Below are 18,352 nucleotides of genomic sequence, written 5' to 3'. Positions count from 1 at the left end.
CACTCCACACGCCCGACAGAGAGAGAGAGAAGTATCTTCTAATTTAATTAATGTCAAAGTTTGTTAATTATCAATTTCTCGAAGTGGATCGCGCATGAATTTCTATCATTAATTCTCGTTTCGTAATTAAATTTTCAGTTAAGTTACCAAAACGGAAAATTTTTAAAACCACGGCTTTGATTAATTAGTTTGTTTATTCGAGTGCGTAACTGTGTGAGTTTATGAGTGGGTAAAATATTTATTTATGGCAATGAATTAACAAGCTTGATGAAATATTTTATAATTTTTATTAGAGAACCCCTCTTCAGCCTAAATAATCGCATGTATGTGGTTAGGTATAGACTCTATAAGGAACTGCAGCTTATTTGAGTAAAGGTCTCCACGCTGGAAGCAGGCAGACCTCTTCAACACGATACTCACATTAAGACTAAAATTTAGCCATTTGTCATTTTCACTTCAAAATACAGAAGGCGGATGACAACACCGGAATAACAAGAAACAAACACAACTCTGACAACATAAATATGTTAGGGCCAATCACATGTTTTCATGTTCATTCACGTACACTTTCAAAAAAGCATGTGCGAAGTTAGACAAATACGAGGAGAGGCACTTCGTGAAAGAGATTTTGGCTCCTTTCGTAGGGAACCTGGAGAACCTTGTGACATTATATATTAATTCGAGATTCCAAAATATAATTCCCTATGTGTACATGAGAAATTACAAACAGAAAAATCGGAAACCCTATCGTGGGACTTCAAAGAGGGGGGGCCTGACTCATGTCGTTAGTGACTCTGCGTAAGTTCCAGGTCCTACCCTTCTGCGTCCGACTAGGTTTCTGTGTAGGGCCCTTAAACGCGTCTTGCTGTCAGTATAAATCAGAGATTCCCAACGTCGGCGTTAACGCCCCCTTAGGGGCGATGGAAAGTTCCAGGGAGGCGGTAGAAGCCACGGGTTAGATTGCGTTGGGGGGGGGGGAAATGAGAGAGAAAAATATCTGAAGAAGGGGGCGATGGGACAAAGGTTTGGACACTATGGTCTAAATGGTGGAAGTAATTTGTGGACAGACGGAAAATATTTGAACAGGAATAAATAATTGCCAAGACCGGCACAAAATAAACTGATTAAAAAAGCAGAAAAAAGAATTGCGGACTGGAGAAAAGTAAATAAACTAGGAAAAAATAATTCGCAGACCCCTGCCGACGGCTAAGACGGAAATAAAAACCATTGTAGATATAGAAGGGATGTGGCCAACAGCTGCTGTGGTGGTCGAGTGGTCATAGTGAATGACTCGCATCATGAGGACCCGGGTTCGAACCCCTGCGGTGGTCGGCTGAAGTTGGTTTTCTGTGGTTCCCAACTTCTAGGAGAGAATGCGAGTCGATCCCCCCTTAAAAAGTCTCGCCACAGAGATCAACCGGCCTTCAACGGTACATTTATTCAATCATTGCGCTTCACTCATAGTTTAAAAAAATTGATGGCAGATGCCAGCACACATTACACAGTAACAAACTTCACATTAGGTTCTCAACGCGTACACTCACATTCCAACGTGTACCAGTTCATTAGAAATCCCGCAGTGATGTGGATGAGGTGAATGTTGGTTTAGTGGTAGTTGTAGTAGGGTAACCAAAACAGCTGACTTGCGACAAGCTTAAAAACTCTTATGTATTTTTATATTAGCTTCCATTTTGACGAAATTTGTGGTTGGTGTAGAAATTATTTCTGATTTGGCAAAAACAATTCGTATTTTCAACACGCAAATGCAAAACCTATTTAAACACAGGTCACGTGATTGATTTCAAAAACCTTACTGAGGGAGTTATGGAAGCAGCTGTAGCAGATTTTTTTGCTCAATCATCGGAGGTCAATGATAGTAAACTAGACGAGCAAAATTTCCCTCAAAAAAATTTTCCTTTTGTTTTTGCATGAAATTTCAAAATAATGTGCTGTCGCCTATTGTTAAAAATATTTAACCAAGTATTTATTTAGCTTTCCAATCTCCCTGCGCAGCTCTCTTTGAAATCTTTTTGAAGAAATTGTGGCAATTTCGGATGAGGCCTTCATAGACCTCATCGGTCTCTTCGCCAATGAGACCGATACTTTCTTTAATTGAACAAAGAGATACTCTTGGAGCTAAACAGTACGGTTTCCGGAGATAGCACTCTACGACAACCCAAATTTCGAGGGGTGCTGAATGCCTATAAAACAAAAAGAATTTACGACGAAACAGCAGCGATTACGTTCTTCGATATGGCTAAATCTTTCGACAAAATTTGGCATGATGGTTTGATATATACGCTAATTTTCCCAAACTTACCATTCGGTATTATGAAATTTGTGTCAAATAATATTTCGTATTCGCACTCGCGTATTTTTTCGAGTCCAGATAAACGATACTACATCTAATCATATATATAATTACATTTTTTTAATTGAGTTGCTGTATACTAGAAATATGTGACATCCATATTTGTTATGGGCATTTTTTCTCAACCATCTCGCTGGGTATTTTGCCTGTTGTAGCCTTGTATTTGTGTAATCCTAGACTTATCAGGGATCCCCAATTGTTCAGGGCAGTGTCCTTGGCACTCTACTTCATAATTTGTACGTGCACGGCTCAGTGGCAACAACAGGAATTACTGCTACTTATGCTGATGATAATGTCAAAATTTGCTCAAACAAAAAGGTAAAGAAAGCCTGATTAAATCTTCAAGAGATGGTCCTAAAAGTTAGAGCGGTGTCTTCGAAGGCGGGCCCGATCGAATGCTCAGAAAACTGTTTTCATGTGGGTAACTAGAAAAATTGAGCTTCCCCCATATGCGTGGAAAGGAAACATTATTCACACCCTCTGATACTCATAAATACCTAAGTGTAATTTTCGATAAACTTCCATCACTGTGCTGAAGTTATTAAAAGAGCCAAACAAGCCAGACGGACGCTTAGCAAAATTTGCAGGCGTAATATGGCCCTTTCTGTCAACAAAAAACTCATTTTCTATAAAGTGCTTACGCATCTCCTGCCTTATAGGCAGAAGATGCGTAAGCACTTGTATGTATGTATGTATGTATGTATGCGTAAGCAATGTATGCCTGAAGACTTAATATTATTGCTCTTGAATGTTTCCAAAACGTAACACTGCGAAGTTTTACCAGGTGCCCCGGGTTCAGCAGAAATAAGCCTATACACAGAAATACCACGATTGAATCAATCATGGATTATGTCAAAAGGCTCTCCATAAACTGCTCTAAATGATTCTCTATACAACTCTGACTGAGAGAAAGAGAGAAAATCGTGAAATCTCCAATTATATAATAGCGCTGATACTTTAAGTCTCAAAAAGCCTAAAAATCTTCTTGAGATGTCCAGACCCAATGTTCCGGGTCTTTGACGTGTACTTGTATTATATGGCTAATTTCACCCTTCTGGTAGTGTCAGAATTGATACACTGCATATGCCATTATAAATACTTCATGGCTTACACATATTATATATTCCCTATTCAACCTCAAGTTGAGCATTGTTAACCATTATTATTTTTATCTCCATTACTTTTTTTCTCCACGGCCGCTGTGGTGGTCGAGTGGTAATAGTGACGGACTCGCGATGCGAGGATCCGGGTTCGAACCCCACAGTGGCGGTCGGCTGAAGTTGGTTTTCTGTGGTTCCCAACTTCAAGGCGCAAATGCGAGCCGATCTCCCCGTTAAAAAGTCTCGCCACAGAGAGCAACAGTCCTACAACGATAAATCATTCAATCATAACACTTCACTCATAGTTAGAAAAACTGATGGCAGATGGCAGCACTACACATAACAAGCATTACACAGAAACAAAAAAACCTTTACGTCAGGTTGCACTACACGTACACGCACATTCCCGCATGTACCGATTCATTGGGGGTTCCGGGGGGGGGGGGGGGAAATGGCTCGGGGATCTATGAGGGTCTTAAGTCAGCCACCTCGTTGGGCAATTTGCCTGTTGTGGCGTTGTACTTGTATTTGTACTTGTACTTATTACCATATTCATATTGTATTAATCACATCACTATTAACATGTTGCATCTTCAGCATCTGGAAAATTCGTACTCATCGTATGGTGACTTTATTATAATTTATTCATACACAATATTATCACATATACTTAGTTAGCATCAATTATCACCAATATATGATATCAATTAGTTCCTATGGAGGTGGCTGGTAACTCCTGGGGTAAAGATGTACTTTCAACCACATTTCTGAATTTTTCGCCATCTTAGAGATGGTGTGAGATGACTGTTAAATTGTCATCATCCCTATTCTCTTATACCACCCATGGCTTCAAAGCACAACTGCATGTAATTGGCAGAGTGATGAAGGCTGCGGGGGAGGTGGGGGGGTATGAGCTGTTAAAGTCTCATCTACGGCACCCCAATATACGAGTGAAGGTTCAAGGTTTTCCCGAATGTAGTTGTTAGCAAGAAATTATTGTCCCGCTGCTTTTACGCACTTTCCTTCTTTGCTGATTTTACTGTGAATGAGAGAACTTAAAATACTCTTTTCCAAAAAATGAAGGAAGTTCAGTTAAAAATTATTTATAATTATATATATTAACTAAATGGAGAATTTAGTTGATTAATTAGTTAAATCTCGTCAAAATGTTTGTTTCCCACGATGCTATAGCAATCTTATTGGGCGCGGCTTATTTGTCGGGAATTCTCTCCCCTTGTGCATGAGGCTTATGTACCGGAGTTTTACCCATGGTGCGGCCCGCGACACTGCGTCTAACCATTATGTTGGCACTCCAACAGAGAAGTTGGCCACCCCTGAGATACGGTGTACTACAATGTTTTTCAACCTGTGGTCCGTTGACCTCTAGGGGTCCTTGAGTAGTTTTTAGAGAGTCCGTAGGATCATTCTAATTTTTAGGTATATATGAGGGGGTGATTCGGGGGGTGGGGGCGGGTCCGCGGAGCATTGACCTCTATCGCGGGGAGGGGGGGGGTTCGCGGTGTATTGACCTCCACAACAGGTGGTAGTGACATCAAAAAATTAGGAAGAAAACCAATTGCATAATTTTTTAAATTTAGTACAAAATAGTCGCTACATGAATTAAGCGAAATCTTTCGTAGACCGGTACGAAATGCCCATAAACCGGCACCGATCCGTGCACCAGCGGTTGATGGACACGTGACGGCACCACACGTTAATAACCCCGGCACACTAAATATCGAAGCTTCTACCTCATCGTAATTACCGAAGAGATGTTTAAAAAAATGTATGTGAATTAATTACGAGAAAATGAAAAGATGCGGCATATAAATAAATTATTTCATAATTTTGCGGATAAAAATCTTAAAAGAAAAAAAAAAACTCGAAACATGGCGAATATTCGATGCAATCGCCGTAATTACGCCCGAGCAATCAAATTTACGAACAAGGCAGATATTTTACTCGTAGACTGAGGGTTAGAAAAGGACCGAGACAAGGCCATCAATCGATGAATTGGGACAATAAATATAATGAAAATATCGATTCCGATCCACCCGAGGGTAAAAACTGAATCCCTGCCCCTTATTCCTTAAAAAAAAAGGGAAAAATACATCATCGGGTCATTATTATACATAGAAAAATAAAATTAAATTGGGAGAGAGAAAAAAACTACTCGGAGATGGTATAAGAGAAAATTGTTTCCAGGTAATGAATTCGAAAATTTTCCGAGTTTGGCTTATATTTTGAATTTAATAATAACTGGTATCTGCCAACCACATAAAAGACATGGATTTAATCATGGAAAAATCGCAATTATCATCATCATCCAAATGAATTCGAAGAGACTAAATTAAAATACGTTGAATTATATTGGACCTTTCGTTTTTGTTATTAAATGCGAATTATTTGAATTCTATAAGGAAAGATCCTCATTTCCAGTTTTACGAATATATTTGAATTCTAGTATTTGATACATAACTCATTCAAATATCAATATAATTTCTCTGATATCAGTGAAGTGCGGTTTGCTGAATCTAAATACAAGTAAAAAGCCGGTAGAACGAGTACGAAAATCCCGCTATAACGAGTGATTTGCAAGTGATTGCCAAATAGTTAATGTTAAAGATAAAAAATATATATTCGGTTAGAGAGCGAGTTGGAAAATTCCGGAGCATTCTCTACTGCACCAGCAGTTCTAAACTTTTTTGACCCGTGGAGCCCTTTTAGTTTATGATTTCTGTGGTGGAGTCTTAGGCCTCTTTTTTTTTTTTTAACTTCATTTATCAAATTTACCGATTTATTTTGTGTTTATATATTTACCGCGGCTCCCCTGGGAAGTGCTTACGGAGTCCCAAGGGCACCCCGGAAATCAGATTGGAAACCCTGCGTTGCTATACCGTCAAAAGTATTCTCCAAAAAATTCCAGTTTTGTCTTGTCTACCTGTCTTTTCAATAATTGAACGCGATGAATTTCGTCAACGAACGTGTTCCTCGTAGAAATTACTATGAGGGACTTCTAATAAATAATGAAAAGTTAAATTGTCCAAGTCCCCCTATCTTTGGGTTTTTCCACTATACACATCGGAGACGTGATGATTTCATTCGCCTTCAGTGCCTCCCAGTAACTAAGAGAAAACGGGACCACAATATGTACAGTCACAGAAAAAAAAATCGGCAGATGAGAAGCGGTATATAATTCACATTAAAGTTCCAATGCTTTTTTTAAACGCATAATCCACGGATTACACACATGAAAACAGAAAATTCGTTCTTATAATGATATATATACACATAAAAAAATACATGAAACGAACAACTTCATGCACTTCAACCTAAATTATCTTTATGAGCCTTTAAAGTGAAATTAAAGTACAAATAAATAATATATCAGTTACTGACCAACATCAAACATTCAACACGGCACATTGAGGACGTAGAGGGAAAACTACACTAAAATATTTTCCAGTTTACGGAATTCTTACATGAATATGTATCGCATCGCTTAGAAGAAAGCGCTCGAAGCATGGAATACTGGAATAAATAGACAGAAGAGAGAGGGTAGAATCACCCGAAATAGGTGATACTTTTCTGATGCTGCAAAAAGATACGCTGCAGTGCAACTTTACCGCGTGTGTAGCTGAAGTCTCTTATAGAAATAAGAAGCAAAAAAAATAGGCGCGGGTTATCTCTCGAAACCGACAATATACACGTGCGTATAAGTTGCATGTACTGCTTCAGTTACACCCAGTGAAGCAATTTAATCTTCCTCCGAATGCTCTCAACTTCCGAGTTATGCTTCCAGAGATAGTAAAGTTGCAAAAAATAAAAATAAAAAGTTATTCTTGGAAAGTAAAGTTTGCAGAATAAATATTTGAGGCTTCGGAAACTCTTTGAGAGAAGTTTTCAGTTGTGAGATGGATTCAAAAAAAAAAATGATGAAGAAAGAGGAAACCCTTTCTTTTCTCACCCTTTTGTATTCTTTGGTCAAAGAAATAAGAAATTACTAAACAAAATAATATTTCGGCTAAAGCAAAGCCAAAAAAAACGTTTTTTCTTCATGAAAATGTTCCGTCACGAACAGTTTTCGGAGAAGTATCTCAGATCACGGAGCTGTTTTATGCTTGTTTCTTGTTTCGTTGCGTGTTAAAATCATGGTTAATTAGTCCAAAAAAGACTAGACAGCAATAAAGCTATCAAAAGAGGTTAAGTATAAATGTAATTTTAATTTTAATTGAGATTTATCACTCTTCACAGCACAAACTTTGCTTTAGACCAGGACATTAAAAGATAACTTAATCCGTTGGTGCATTTTCTAAAATCACCCCGTACTAAATTCTAGATATACGAGAGCTATATTTCAAGAACTGTTAGAACATACAGCCAAGGACATATAGAGTGGATGAGAAGTTCTGGACACATTTCGCAAATTAAATAAAAAAATCAACCAATCGACATAAAAGGGTGCGGTTCGCACTAAAATATCTATCACGGCCTAGAGTTTTTTTTTCTTGTTGATAATTGTGAAAAAAAAACCCTTCAAATTTCACTCACAGGTGACGCTGTAACGAAAAACTAGATGCAACACAAACTGTGCATAATAAATGTTTGTGACAATTTAAGATGCATAAAAAACTATCATATTTCAAAATGAGTACCCTTTAGATGTAGCCCGATCTAAAAATGGCGCTCATAATGTAATAGTTTTATGTAACTCAAACAGTCATAAACATTAAATTATGCACTGTTTGTGTTGCATTTTATGTGCTATGTCGAGTTTTTCGTCTTCTTTTGACTTTTTCTAAATTTGTCAAAAACAAAAACTCCAGGCTATGGTGAGTATTTTAGTGCAAACCGAGACCTTGCCACGTCTATGGATTAATTTGTTATTAATCTTCAAAATGGGTCCAGGACTTCTTATTCACCCGGTGTAGCTTTAATATAAGTGAAAAAATAATTTAAGAAGTCACATTTTTTTTATGCTCATGTTAAAAAGTTCCACGTGAGCACTCTGTCCATTGCACGTGAGCACTCTGTCCATTGCACGTGAGCACTCTGTCCATTGCACGTGAGCACTCTGTCCATTGATATCCTCTACCTACAAACGGGTGCTTTTTGAAGCACGTCTCGGTGGTGTTTGCGTTTTATGCTCTGTGATTGAAACGCTGAAGATGATCAAGCAGCTATGTACCTACAAATGTGCTGAAGAAGGTCCGTTGTTCGCTTTCTGGCGTCATAAATGTGACACCATCTTAGAAATATTGCTATTGGAGTAAAAGTAATAGTAAAATTGGTAAGTTTTTCTCCAAAAACCAAGAGAACATGTAAATCAGGGGACTCCAACCCGTGTCCCGCGAACCACATTTGGCACTCAGGATAAATTCTAGAATTATTGAAAGGAATGATTTCGGACGTGATGAAATAATTTCAGAACTATTTGAAATAAATAATTAAATAAGTATTTAAAGTGATTTCAGATGAAAATCAATCGCGAATGAAATTGATCAGAAACTTTTCCAGAACTGGTGAAAAAAGTGATTAAAGAACTAATAAAAATTGATGATTAATAAAAATTAATAATTTCAGAATAAATAAGTCTTCAATAATTTTTGCCCTAATACAACTCGGAATCCGGTTGGTCCCCTTCTATTAAGATGTCATTGTAAATTACATGAGTAAAAGAAGACCCCATTAGAGAGAGAGTGTCTGTGTGTGTGTGTGCGCGCGCGCATGCATATAAATTATTTTTACAATTATAAATACCTGAGTATGAGTTGGTGGCCTCTGATGTAAATCATGGTACATTTTTAATGCAACGCAAAATCGTCGGTGATTACAAGATCGATCTTCCTTATTACGTAGGTCTTTGATAAGTAAAGTAAATCTCTCTGTGAAATAATAGCACGATTGATTTTAGATTATTACAGCTCTGTAAGTATTACTCTTCAAAACCTGTGACAAAAAGTTTGAGCACAAAGTGGTTTTGTGATTCATTTGTGTCGTTTCATGTTCGAGTTGTAGCAGTTATTATAGAAATGGATAACAAAAAAGTATCTTGCAGTGGAAAAAAACAAAAGCCAGCTGTCACGTGATATAATCGGGCTAGACTCTTTAATCCTGTGGATCGAGTTTTGAACGCCGTTGACGGCACATTGATGGTCAGCTGAAAATGACTTTTTGCGGTTTTCCAACTTAAGGTGTGATTACGAGCCGGAGTCTCCCATTTGAAAAAGTCTCTGCCCAAAGAGCAGGCAGACTTACGGCATGACGCATAACACGAAAATTCAAGCGTATACCATCTTCACTTCAAAATATGAAATCCAGATGGCTGCACCAGCAAGAATACGAAACAAGCAAAACTCTCACAAAATAATAATACGTTAGGGCCACACTTACACGCAGAACAAATATTCCGGCTTGTACCGATTTGTTAGAAATTCCGCTGAGGAATGTGTACGAGGTGCATATACGGTTTTAAGTAGTAAGTAGATGTGAGAAGGAAAAAAACCACTTGCATCTAAAAATAGCTAAATGCTGCCCAAATCGAAGCGGAATTAGAATTAGCTCAGGACGCTTAAGCACCATCATTAAAGAACGTTTATTTTCGGATCGACGAATTTAAACGGGCTGCACATATCCACCGATGAAGAAAAGCTACCTGGCCACTCGGTTGCGTATATAAACAAAGTTTGAATTCCTAGATGTATATTTTACATTTCTAGATACCAGGACAACAAAATATAATTTAATGTATGACATGAATGTCGCTCTCCACTTGTTAATACAAAATTGTATAATTTAATGAAAAAAAGTAAAAAAAAAAAAAAAAAATCAACACAAAAGACTAGGGGCAGAGTACAGAGTGTTCTTCCAAAAAAATTTCATCACGTGACACGGAATGCATACACCGCCTGCGCGATTCGAAATTTTGCCCGTTCGTGTGCAAAGCAGCCATCTCGTTGGGCATTTTGCCTGTTGTGGTGTTGTATTTGTATTTTGTATAAATGTCGATAAACACTGCGCATGGAACAAAATTCAAAATAATAATTGGCGATCAACTCACGTTTTAAAAATCCATCGACAAGCATACTACCTAAAAAATAGAAAAATTGTTATTACCGGTAAAAATTATGGGAATAAATTTATACATTGAAAATAGTCCCGTACTTTGATTTAATGATTGTGATGACGATATAATGAGCTAAATGACCAGTTATAAAAAAAAATAGCGTAATGTTAATTCGGGCACTTGATGGTGCACACAGTGCCCGCAATGTTGATCGACGGTAAGGTCTGGTATACAGTGTGTCCTGTAAGTCCTAATGCGGCCTTTATCTCATCAACTGTTCGTCGTAGTTGTATGATTCTAATTTAAAAAATGCTCAAAATGCTTTCAGAACTAGTTTCGGGAGCAAAAATACAGCTTGTCATAAAATGGGGAAAATCTAAATTTCTGTATACGGTCTCCCTGTCCTTTAACTTCCAACTAGAAAGTCGTTGCCCTGTTTCTTCTGGAGCCAAGAAAATAAATTTCGTGTTTGTAAGTATAATATTCACTGAGATATTTATTTCAAAAAACGGAAGAAATATGGGAAAGAACATCATAAACACAGCATAAACTAACACAAAATGCTTTTCCCCCGTTTCTGCTGTTCTTTCCCAACTTTTCTTAGATTTTTGAATTTAAATATCTCAGCGAATATTGACATATATATATATATATATATACTTAGAGACACAGAATTTCTTTTTTTGGCCCCAGGAGAAACACTATAATAACTTTCTAATTGGAAGTTAGAGGACGGCAGGGTCGTGTAAAATTTGGATTTTTTATTTTATGACACACTGTATTTTCACTCTCAAAACTGGTACTGATTTTTGAACATATTTTGTGCATATATTTGTTAATTATAACAATAACTCTACGATGAATGGTTGATAAGCTGAAGAACGAATTAGAACTTACAGGACACCCTGTATAAAAAAACAGCGTGAGAATTTCGACGTAGAGAATTGAAACGACGGTGACGGATTTTAAAACACAACACATACATGCACAACCTCCGGCGGTATTCACCAACGCAGTTTAAACTACAATCGCAGATTAAATGATTAGCGATCGACAGGGATTGGTTAAAATCCTCAATTTAACCGATTCGTTTCGATCTTAAATCCTTTCACCTGCTATTGCAGTTTAAACTGTGTTAGTGAATAAAGCCGTTAATCATTAAATTATTTAACATTCTCTTATTATTTGTTTCGCTTTGATTATGCATTCATTTGATTATGTGTTACTTATATACAATGTGACAATACTATATATTAAATATATAACTATATGCATACTATATAAAATCTATGAAGACTTCCAAAATCTGCTGAAATCATACGAATACGTATTGAACACCAATCTGAAGGGCTTGAAAAATCCACGAAGTAATTTTAAACATCGATTATAACGTGTATATGCTAGCTCTTCAGTGATCACTCTCTAAAGTAATATCGGGTTCTGAAGTACTGAAATGATGGAAACATATTCCCACCATTCATTTGATCCACCCATGAGACAGTGTACAGAGAACATGCTCTGTCGTTGACTTGTATGCAGGACTGGCACAAGCGTTTCCGCGAGGGACGGAATCTGCAAATGATGATACGCAACCTAGTCGAAGTCACTGCGTCATCACTGACGCTTTTGTGAAACAAGTCGACCAGATAATGTACCCAAACAGACGACGCACTATAAGGGACATCAGCAAGAAGGCGGGAGTGCATTTCGGTTCCGTTCATGTCATCATTCCAGAGAAACACCGCAGGAAAGTGAGTGCATGGTAGAAACGCAGTGACAGTCCTGCATACGAGTTAATGAGAGTGCATGTTCGCAGTACACTACCTTCGTTTGCAAATGCACTTAAGGAACTTCAACTCCTTCTTCCACTAAAAACCGAATGACACCACATTGCTCTTCTTTACTCGCAAATATTCCGCAGCCGCAGATGAAAAATTACAACAGATTACCTGTTGGACGATACTGTCGGCCGATCGCCAGCACATATCACGTGATTCCGCACGACTACCAAGGGCAAGTCAATTCCGTAGAATACATTAGCGAGCGGACAATACAATGCAATCATTCACTCAATTGGTTGTTCAGTAATTTGTATGGTGTTGTTAACGATAAACTGATTCTTTTCGAGCCGTTCGAACTGGACCACAGGGAGTCAGTTTTTTGTGTGTATCTACACTACGCCACTAAAAAATAAAATACGAAACTAAAAACTAAATATGCCAGTACTGAAACACTACGCCATCCCATGTGCTAGCAGCGACTCGCTATCAGAGACTGGTGTTGTAGATTGTTGAAGCCTCTACATGGTGAATAGAAGCGTTCAAATTTCTTGACGCTGGTTTTCTTTGAAACAAATTCACTGCACCGTGGCCTAAAGAAGTTTCACTTCGATAATTGTGAAAATGTGTATAAGATAACGCTTAACTTCTTAATAGCAGGCACCACTCTTTTCAGAAAGCGACAAAGTACAAAATCAAGAATTCAGAAATTATGTCAATATGGATTTTTTTTCAACCTTCTTCACTTCAGAAACCTCTAGTATGCTGGATATGTGGTATTCTACAAGCTCCCATTCGTTCTTTTTCCGCATATAACCAAGTATAGTGTATTCCGTCTCTTTCGGTAATGAATCCACTGCGAATGCGACAAACCTACAAAGACTTACCTCTTGCAAGGTCTGTTTTTTGGTCATGACGGAATAATCCTCCTTTGGGGGTTCTACCAAATTTCTTCTCTCCCCAAAAGGAATAAGATGGAAAAAAATCGATTTACCAACGTGAAAACCACTAGAGATAGGCACTCGGCATGTCGGCGGAACAGGATGATTCCCAGAACACGTGCCGGAACAATTTACGTGACTTGGATGCGTAACGAGAGAGACATCAAATGAAGAAATTTTCCCGAATCAGAATCATGTTACGCGATGTACCTTCGCGATTATTAGTGCATTTCTCGCCCATCTCAAATCCACTTGAATGAATGAATAATGATTCTCTCGTTCCTTAACATTGCTCTAAAAGCACCCAAAGGATTGAAGAAATTGACACATTATAACAGCATATTTAAGCTGGTTCCCGTATTTGGTGCTCATTTGGATGAATAAACATGAGATGAATTACAACTTCACAAGTTTATCAAGTTGGATGGCGTTTTCATAGAATCATTCATTCATTATCGTATTCAGTGTCTGATGAGGACAATGATACAAGCCTCTAGAAATTTTAAACTTGCATAGTCGTATGCACTCGTACTAGCTATACTACCCGGCGCTGTCCGGGTTTTCTCCATATAATTGGCAGCATTAAAGAAGTGGCAAACTTTTGTAAAGGCATAACCATGTCTGGAACGTATTGTTTAGGAACCGTCACAAGTAAAGTAAACATTCGAGAAGTCATTGTCGAGGCTCAAGAATCATTGTTATCCGACGGTTTTTCGCCAATTTCGATTCATGTCGTGTCCTGTTTAGTATATGTTACGGTAAATGTGATAAATCGGTTACTATGCATACTTACCAATCTTCTTGGTAAGTTTGATAAATGTATCACTTTTACCGACGAATGTGAGTGAGAAAACCAGCCGAACGTAGTTACAAGTTATGCCAAATCTTAGAGCATTCGTACTTTACGGATTGTTATGCCGTGCTCGAGGCTTTCTACATCTGCTGATAAAAAACCTCGAACATGGAAGCGAAAAAACCTCGAAACCTCGAACAGCTCTAAAAGTATGGATACTCTTATAAACTCCAGCAGTAAAAGCCTGCCTTTTCACCAAATATTATTCATTTAATGTCAAGATAGTGAAAATACCAGTCAAACGTTGTAGCAACCTGTGCCAAATATGATACATTTAATCACTTATGTTTCTATCGGCAACAAATTTGGTCTATACACGGTCCAAGTAGTAGAGATAAATTTCCAAAACTGGTGTGCTATTGTCAATCAATACGACCCATGGAAGGTTTCTTATATCCCTTTGGGTCGAAAAGTGTTTGTTTAATTTTTTTTTTTTTTTGTCTGTTTTGTCAATTGTGCTGTTTGTTCAATAAAAAAAAAAAAAAAAAAAAAAAATGAGAGGAACGAGTTTTCCATTCTTTCCTCTCATCCAAGTGACTCTTTCTTCATTTTTTATGCACTACTATTTTCATGTAATCTTTTTTTTTTTTTACTCGTCAAACCGTTGCGAGGGAGCAAGGAAATAATAATACTAATGTCGGGGGGGGGGGATTTCCCCTGTTACAGTGTCACCAATGAAGAGTCTCAAAAGAAGAGAGAGAGCTCAAATCTATTTCTTTCGTCTACAAAGGGAAGAAATATCTCTCCTCTGCACACTTAGTCTAATGTTAAAGCAGTGACAAAACTAGGCAAACGTGGTTACCAATCTGTGACAAATATCACCCATTTAATGCCAAGTCAGAGCGATAAACATAATACCAAATTACACTAAACACAAGATTATCCATACTTTTCGTTGTCATGTAGTGTTCGTGGCGTTTTATCAGCAGACCTGAAAAGCCTCAAACACGTCATAAAAGCCCGAAAAGTACGAATACTTTTATAAACTCCGGCCGTGAAAGCCTTTCTTCTCTTTGCGCCAAATATTATACATCTACGCCAAGACAGTAAAAATACCAGCCAAACGTAGTACCAACTTGGGCCAATTATCATCCATTTAATGCCAGAGCAGCACCAAAACAAGCCAAAGTAAAAGAAAAAAAGAAAGAAGAGACCATTCTCTCAAACGAAGAGAAAGAAATGGATAATGGCTTTATGTACACGCTTCTAAACTAGTAGTAAGAGGCAAACTAATGAAAAAGTGGAGGCTTCCATCCTGTCAAGAAAAAGTAAAACAGAGAAACAAGCAAAAAATATAGAGAAGACAAAGACAGAAGAAACTTTGCCCTGGGAGAAAGCTCCGTAATGTATTAGATTAACGCATGCGAGAGCAAAATACAAAAAGGGAGAGAAGATAGTTCTTAAGTAAAGCACTCTCTACTGCACTCAAGCCAAGGTCCGTCCAACATACTTCAGTCAGTCGTAATGTCAACAGCAAAGCAATCATTGGACTAAACAAGCATAACAAACAAAGAATGAAGTTTCGAGAAGAAATAGAAAAAAAAGGAAGAAAGAAAGAATAGACAGTTGGTACCATAGAAAATAACCATTTACTGGCTCGTTATTTCCTAGGTTGCATGACATAAACTATTTCAGAAGCAAAATACCGAGAAGAACAAAAGGCACAGTTTAACATGTACTCGAGAACAGAATGGGGAAGTATTCATGAAGTCCGGGTAAATTACACCGTTTCAAACATGTTTTGAAAAGCGTTTGCTTCTTTGTGTTTTCCCGAGTTTTCGTTAGAATTTCAATTAGAGTAACGACAAGAAACTGCTCCCGTTCATTCTCTGCTAATCCGGAATTCAGGTGAAGCCATTGTTAGTTTTGTAGGAAAGCACCGAGGGAAGATCCGATGAAATTCTCTGTCCTTGGGGGGAGATGAAAAATTTTATCCCCAGTGAATGTAATGCGAGCTTGGGTTTAAATACTACATTCAAACTTGTTAATTGTTAGCATGACATGCTTTTCAAAATCATAAACATGAATAAGAGTCAAAAATATCCCGACAATATAAGGCATCCATGCTCAATTCACTGCCCGCGGGCCAGATGTGGCTCGCGACCTAAAATCTAATTTTGTAAAAAATAAATAAATGGCACAGTGCCAGATAACTTGAGTAACACGCGACACTATTCTGGGAACGTCCGATAATAAAAACCATGATTCGGGATTATCGCCAAGTTTGCGTATTTTTTCGTGATAATTATGTCCACGTTAGAGCTATGGCAACACATCAAATCACAATCACAATGCTTTAAACATGTTTCCTTCAAAATTTGTCAGAATACAAATACAAGGCCACAACAGACAAAATGCCCAACGAGGTGGCTGAGAAAAACATGTCCATAACAAACTATATGTCTATAGTTTGTATGCTATGTCTATATTATTATATAAATAGTTTTTCCCTTTCAAACATTTTTTTCTCTCGTCACATGGAGCTAATCCAATGCAGCTATTATATGTAGAGCAGTGTATCACACCTTGGCGATGAAAAAAATGGATTTGGCGCCCACCGGATCGTCTTACATCAACGCATCGAGATTTGGATAGGGATCTCTGGCCACTTCGCGAATTGACTGGCCGAACGCCTAATCATTTCTGAAAATCGGATTTGGCCAAACCTCTTAACCACTTCATGAATTGGCCGCACTTCGGACTTTGGTGGTATCCTATATACCGAACGGGACATGACATAATCGATAGGCTACTTCAAATGTTCGTCAGAACTAGACAAATGCCCGAAAGGGGCAAAGAACTGTTGGGCAATAAAATTTTTCATGGACTGAACAATGACTTTCAGAGTGTTTATTTTGATTGTCGTGGTTCCCTAACAGTGTGTTTCAGACATGTTTATCGTTTTACAATGGTTTGTCACTTCTTCAAAGCTTCCAGTACATGAAGAAAATCCGGGCAGCGCTGGGTATTTTAGCTAGTAAAACATAAAGCTAGTCTTAGGTAATAAACTTACGCTCTCTCCATAATCTCTGATCCTTAGTCCCTCTATAATTTGTTTTTTTTTAATGCATTCATTCATTTAATTTTCTGAGAGCATTGATTGAATTGACTCACTCATCAATGTATGTCATGACAAAAACATTCTCGAAATCTCAAAACAAACGAGCTACTTTCTCTAGAAAACAGGCAATTTAGGAAAAAGGAACAAGCAATAAGCCGACCTAATAGGCGAATATTACTCAAGTCCCCTCGACAGAGCTTCGAGCGACAGGCCGGATACCTCTATAAAGTCTTTTTCTTCTTCTTTTGAGCCCTAAAGGATCTCCTCTCAATTTGTTGAATACCTCAAGAACGTGTCCATCGATCACCAACTTCTTCCCAAGGCAAAAAGAAGCCGTTCAGAAAAGAAGCTTCAACAATCGATGAAGGAGAAAGAAATTCGTGCGTTTAAACTAAAAAACACGATGGGTTTTATTTCTTAAATGAAGTTTACTCCGGTTTTGTATTTTTCAAAGCTTTCTTACCACACTAAGTTCGAATGATGTTAATGTTTTTTTCAAACACAACAAGACAAAAAGAAATAAGGGGTTTTAAACGAGTTTTTAGTGCGTCTAAACGGGAATCCGCGCATCTTCTCCTCATTTTTTTTGGAGGAATCTCTGAAATTCTCAAAGCCAATGTATAAAATCGAATTGTATTACGGCACATGACGATTTTATTTGAAAAATATATTTTAAGGTAAGCGTGTATATCATTGTTGCGAACTGGATTTGTTTCGGAACACTTAATTTTACCTAGCAGTTTTACGTTGATCATTCATAACAGTGGTTTCTCAACGTTTCTGGAAACAGAGACAAGTAAAACGTCTGAAACAATATGAAACACTTTTGTCGCGTATTACGGGACATTCCTGTAATTTTCGTTTTTCCGATTTTTTTTTATAAATTTGTCCCGTTTTTTCAACGATACTGTTGTCACACAACAATGTGAGTTTGTAATATTTACCAAAGTATGAATGAATGTACACACACACCCAAGCCGTCTATACAGATATAGACGGCTTTGTTCTCAGCGTAAGATAACAAGGAAACAGATATTTTCTAGATATTAATTATTACGAGTTGAACTCGGAAAAAAAAGCCATCTGGCCACCGCTGGGACTCGAACGCCGGTCCTCCTGCAAACCGGGCAAGCATGCTACCATTTACACCGCTGGACACACGGCCCTGCCTTCCTTATTTCT

The 18,352-nt window shown here is 37.8% G+C and overlaps 1 protein-coding gene across 4 annotated transcripts in view; it reads right to left on the bottom strand.

Moving 5' to 3' along the window:
- The window catches only part of tei (irregular chiasm C-roughest protein teiresias), a 311,660-nt gene that overhangs the window by 224,259 nt on the left and 69,049 nt on the right, over positions 1 to 18,352 (bottom strand). For 2 of the 4 annotated variants that reach the window (XM_089249065.1, XM_089249069.1), the window contains exon 2: positions 10,532 to 10,561. The exons of the other annotated variants lie outside the window; for them this stretch is intronic. The gene's annotated coding sequence lies outside the window, so the exon portion shown is untranslated. The remainder of the gene's footprint in view (positions 1 to 10,531; positions 10,562 to 18,352) is intronic. 4 annotated transcript variants of the gene reach the window in all.

This window comes from Pholcus phalangioides, unplaced genomic scaffold (assembly GCF_987345545.1).
Source record: "Pholcus phalangioides strain wild (caught in Gottingen) unplaced genomic scaffold, Ppha-v1.0 ptg000021l_1, whole genome shotgun sequence".
In the NCBI taxonomy this organism is placed as follows: Eukaryota; Metazoa; Arthropoda; class Arachnida; order Araneae; family Pholcidae; genus Pholcus; species Pholcus phalangioides.
The sequence above is the reverse complement of the archived record's forward strand: the minus strand, read 5'-3'. Positions and strand labels throughout refer to the sequence as shown.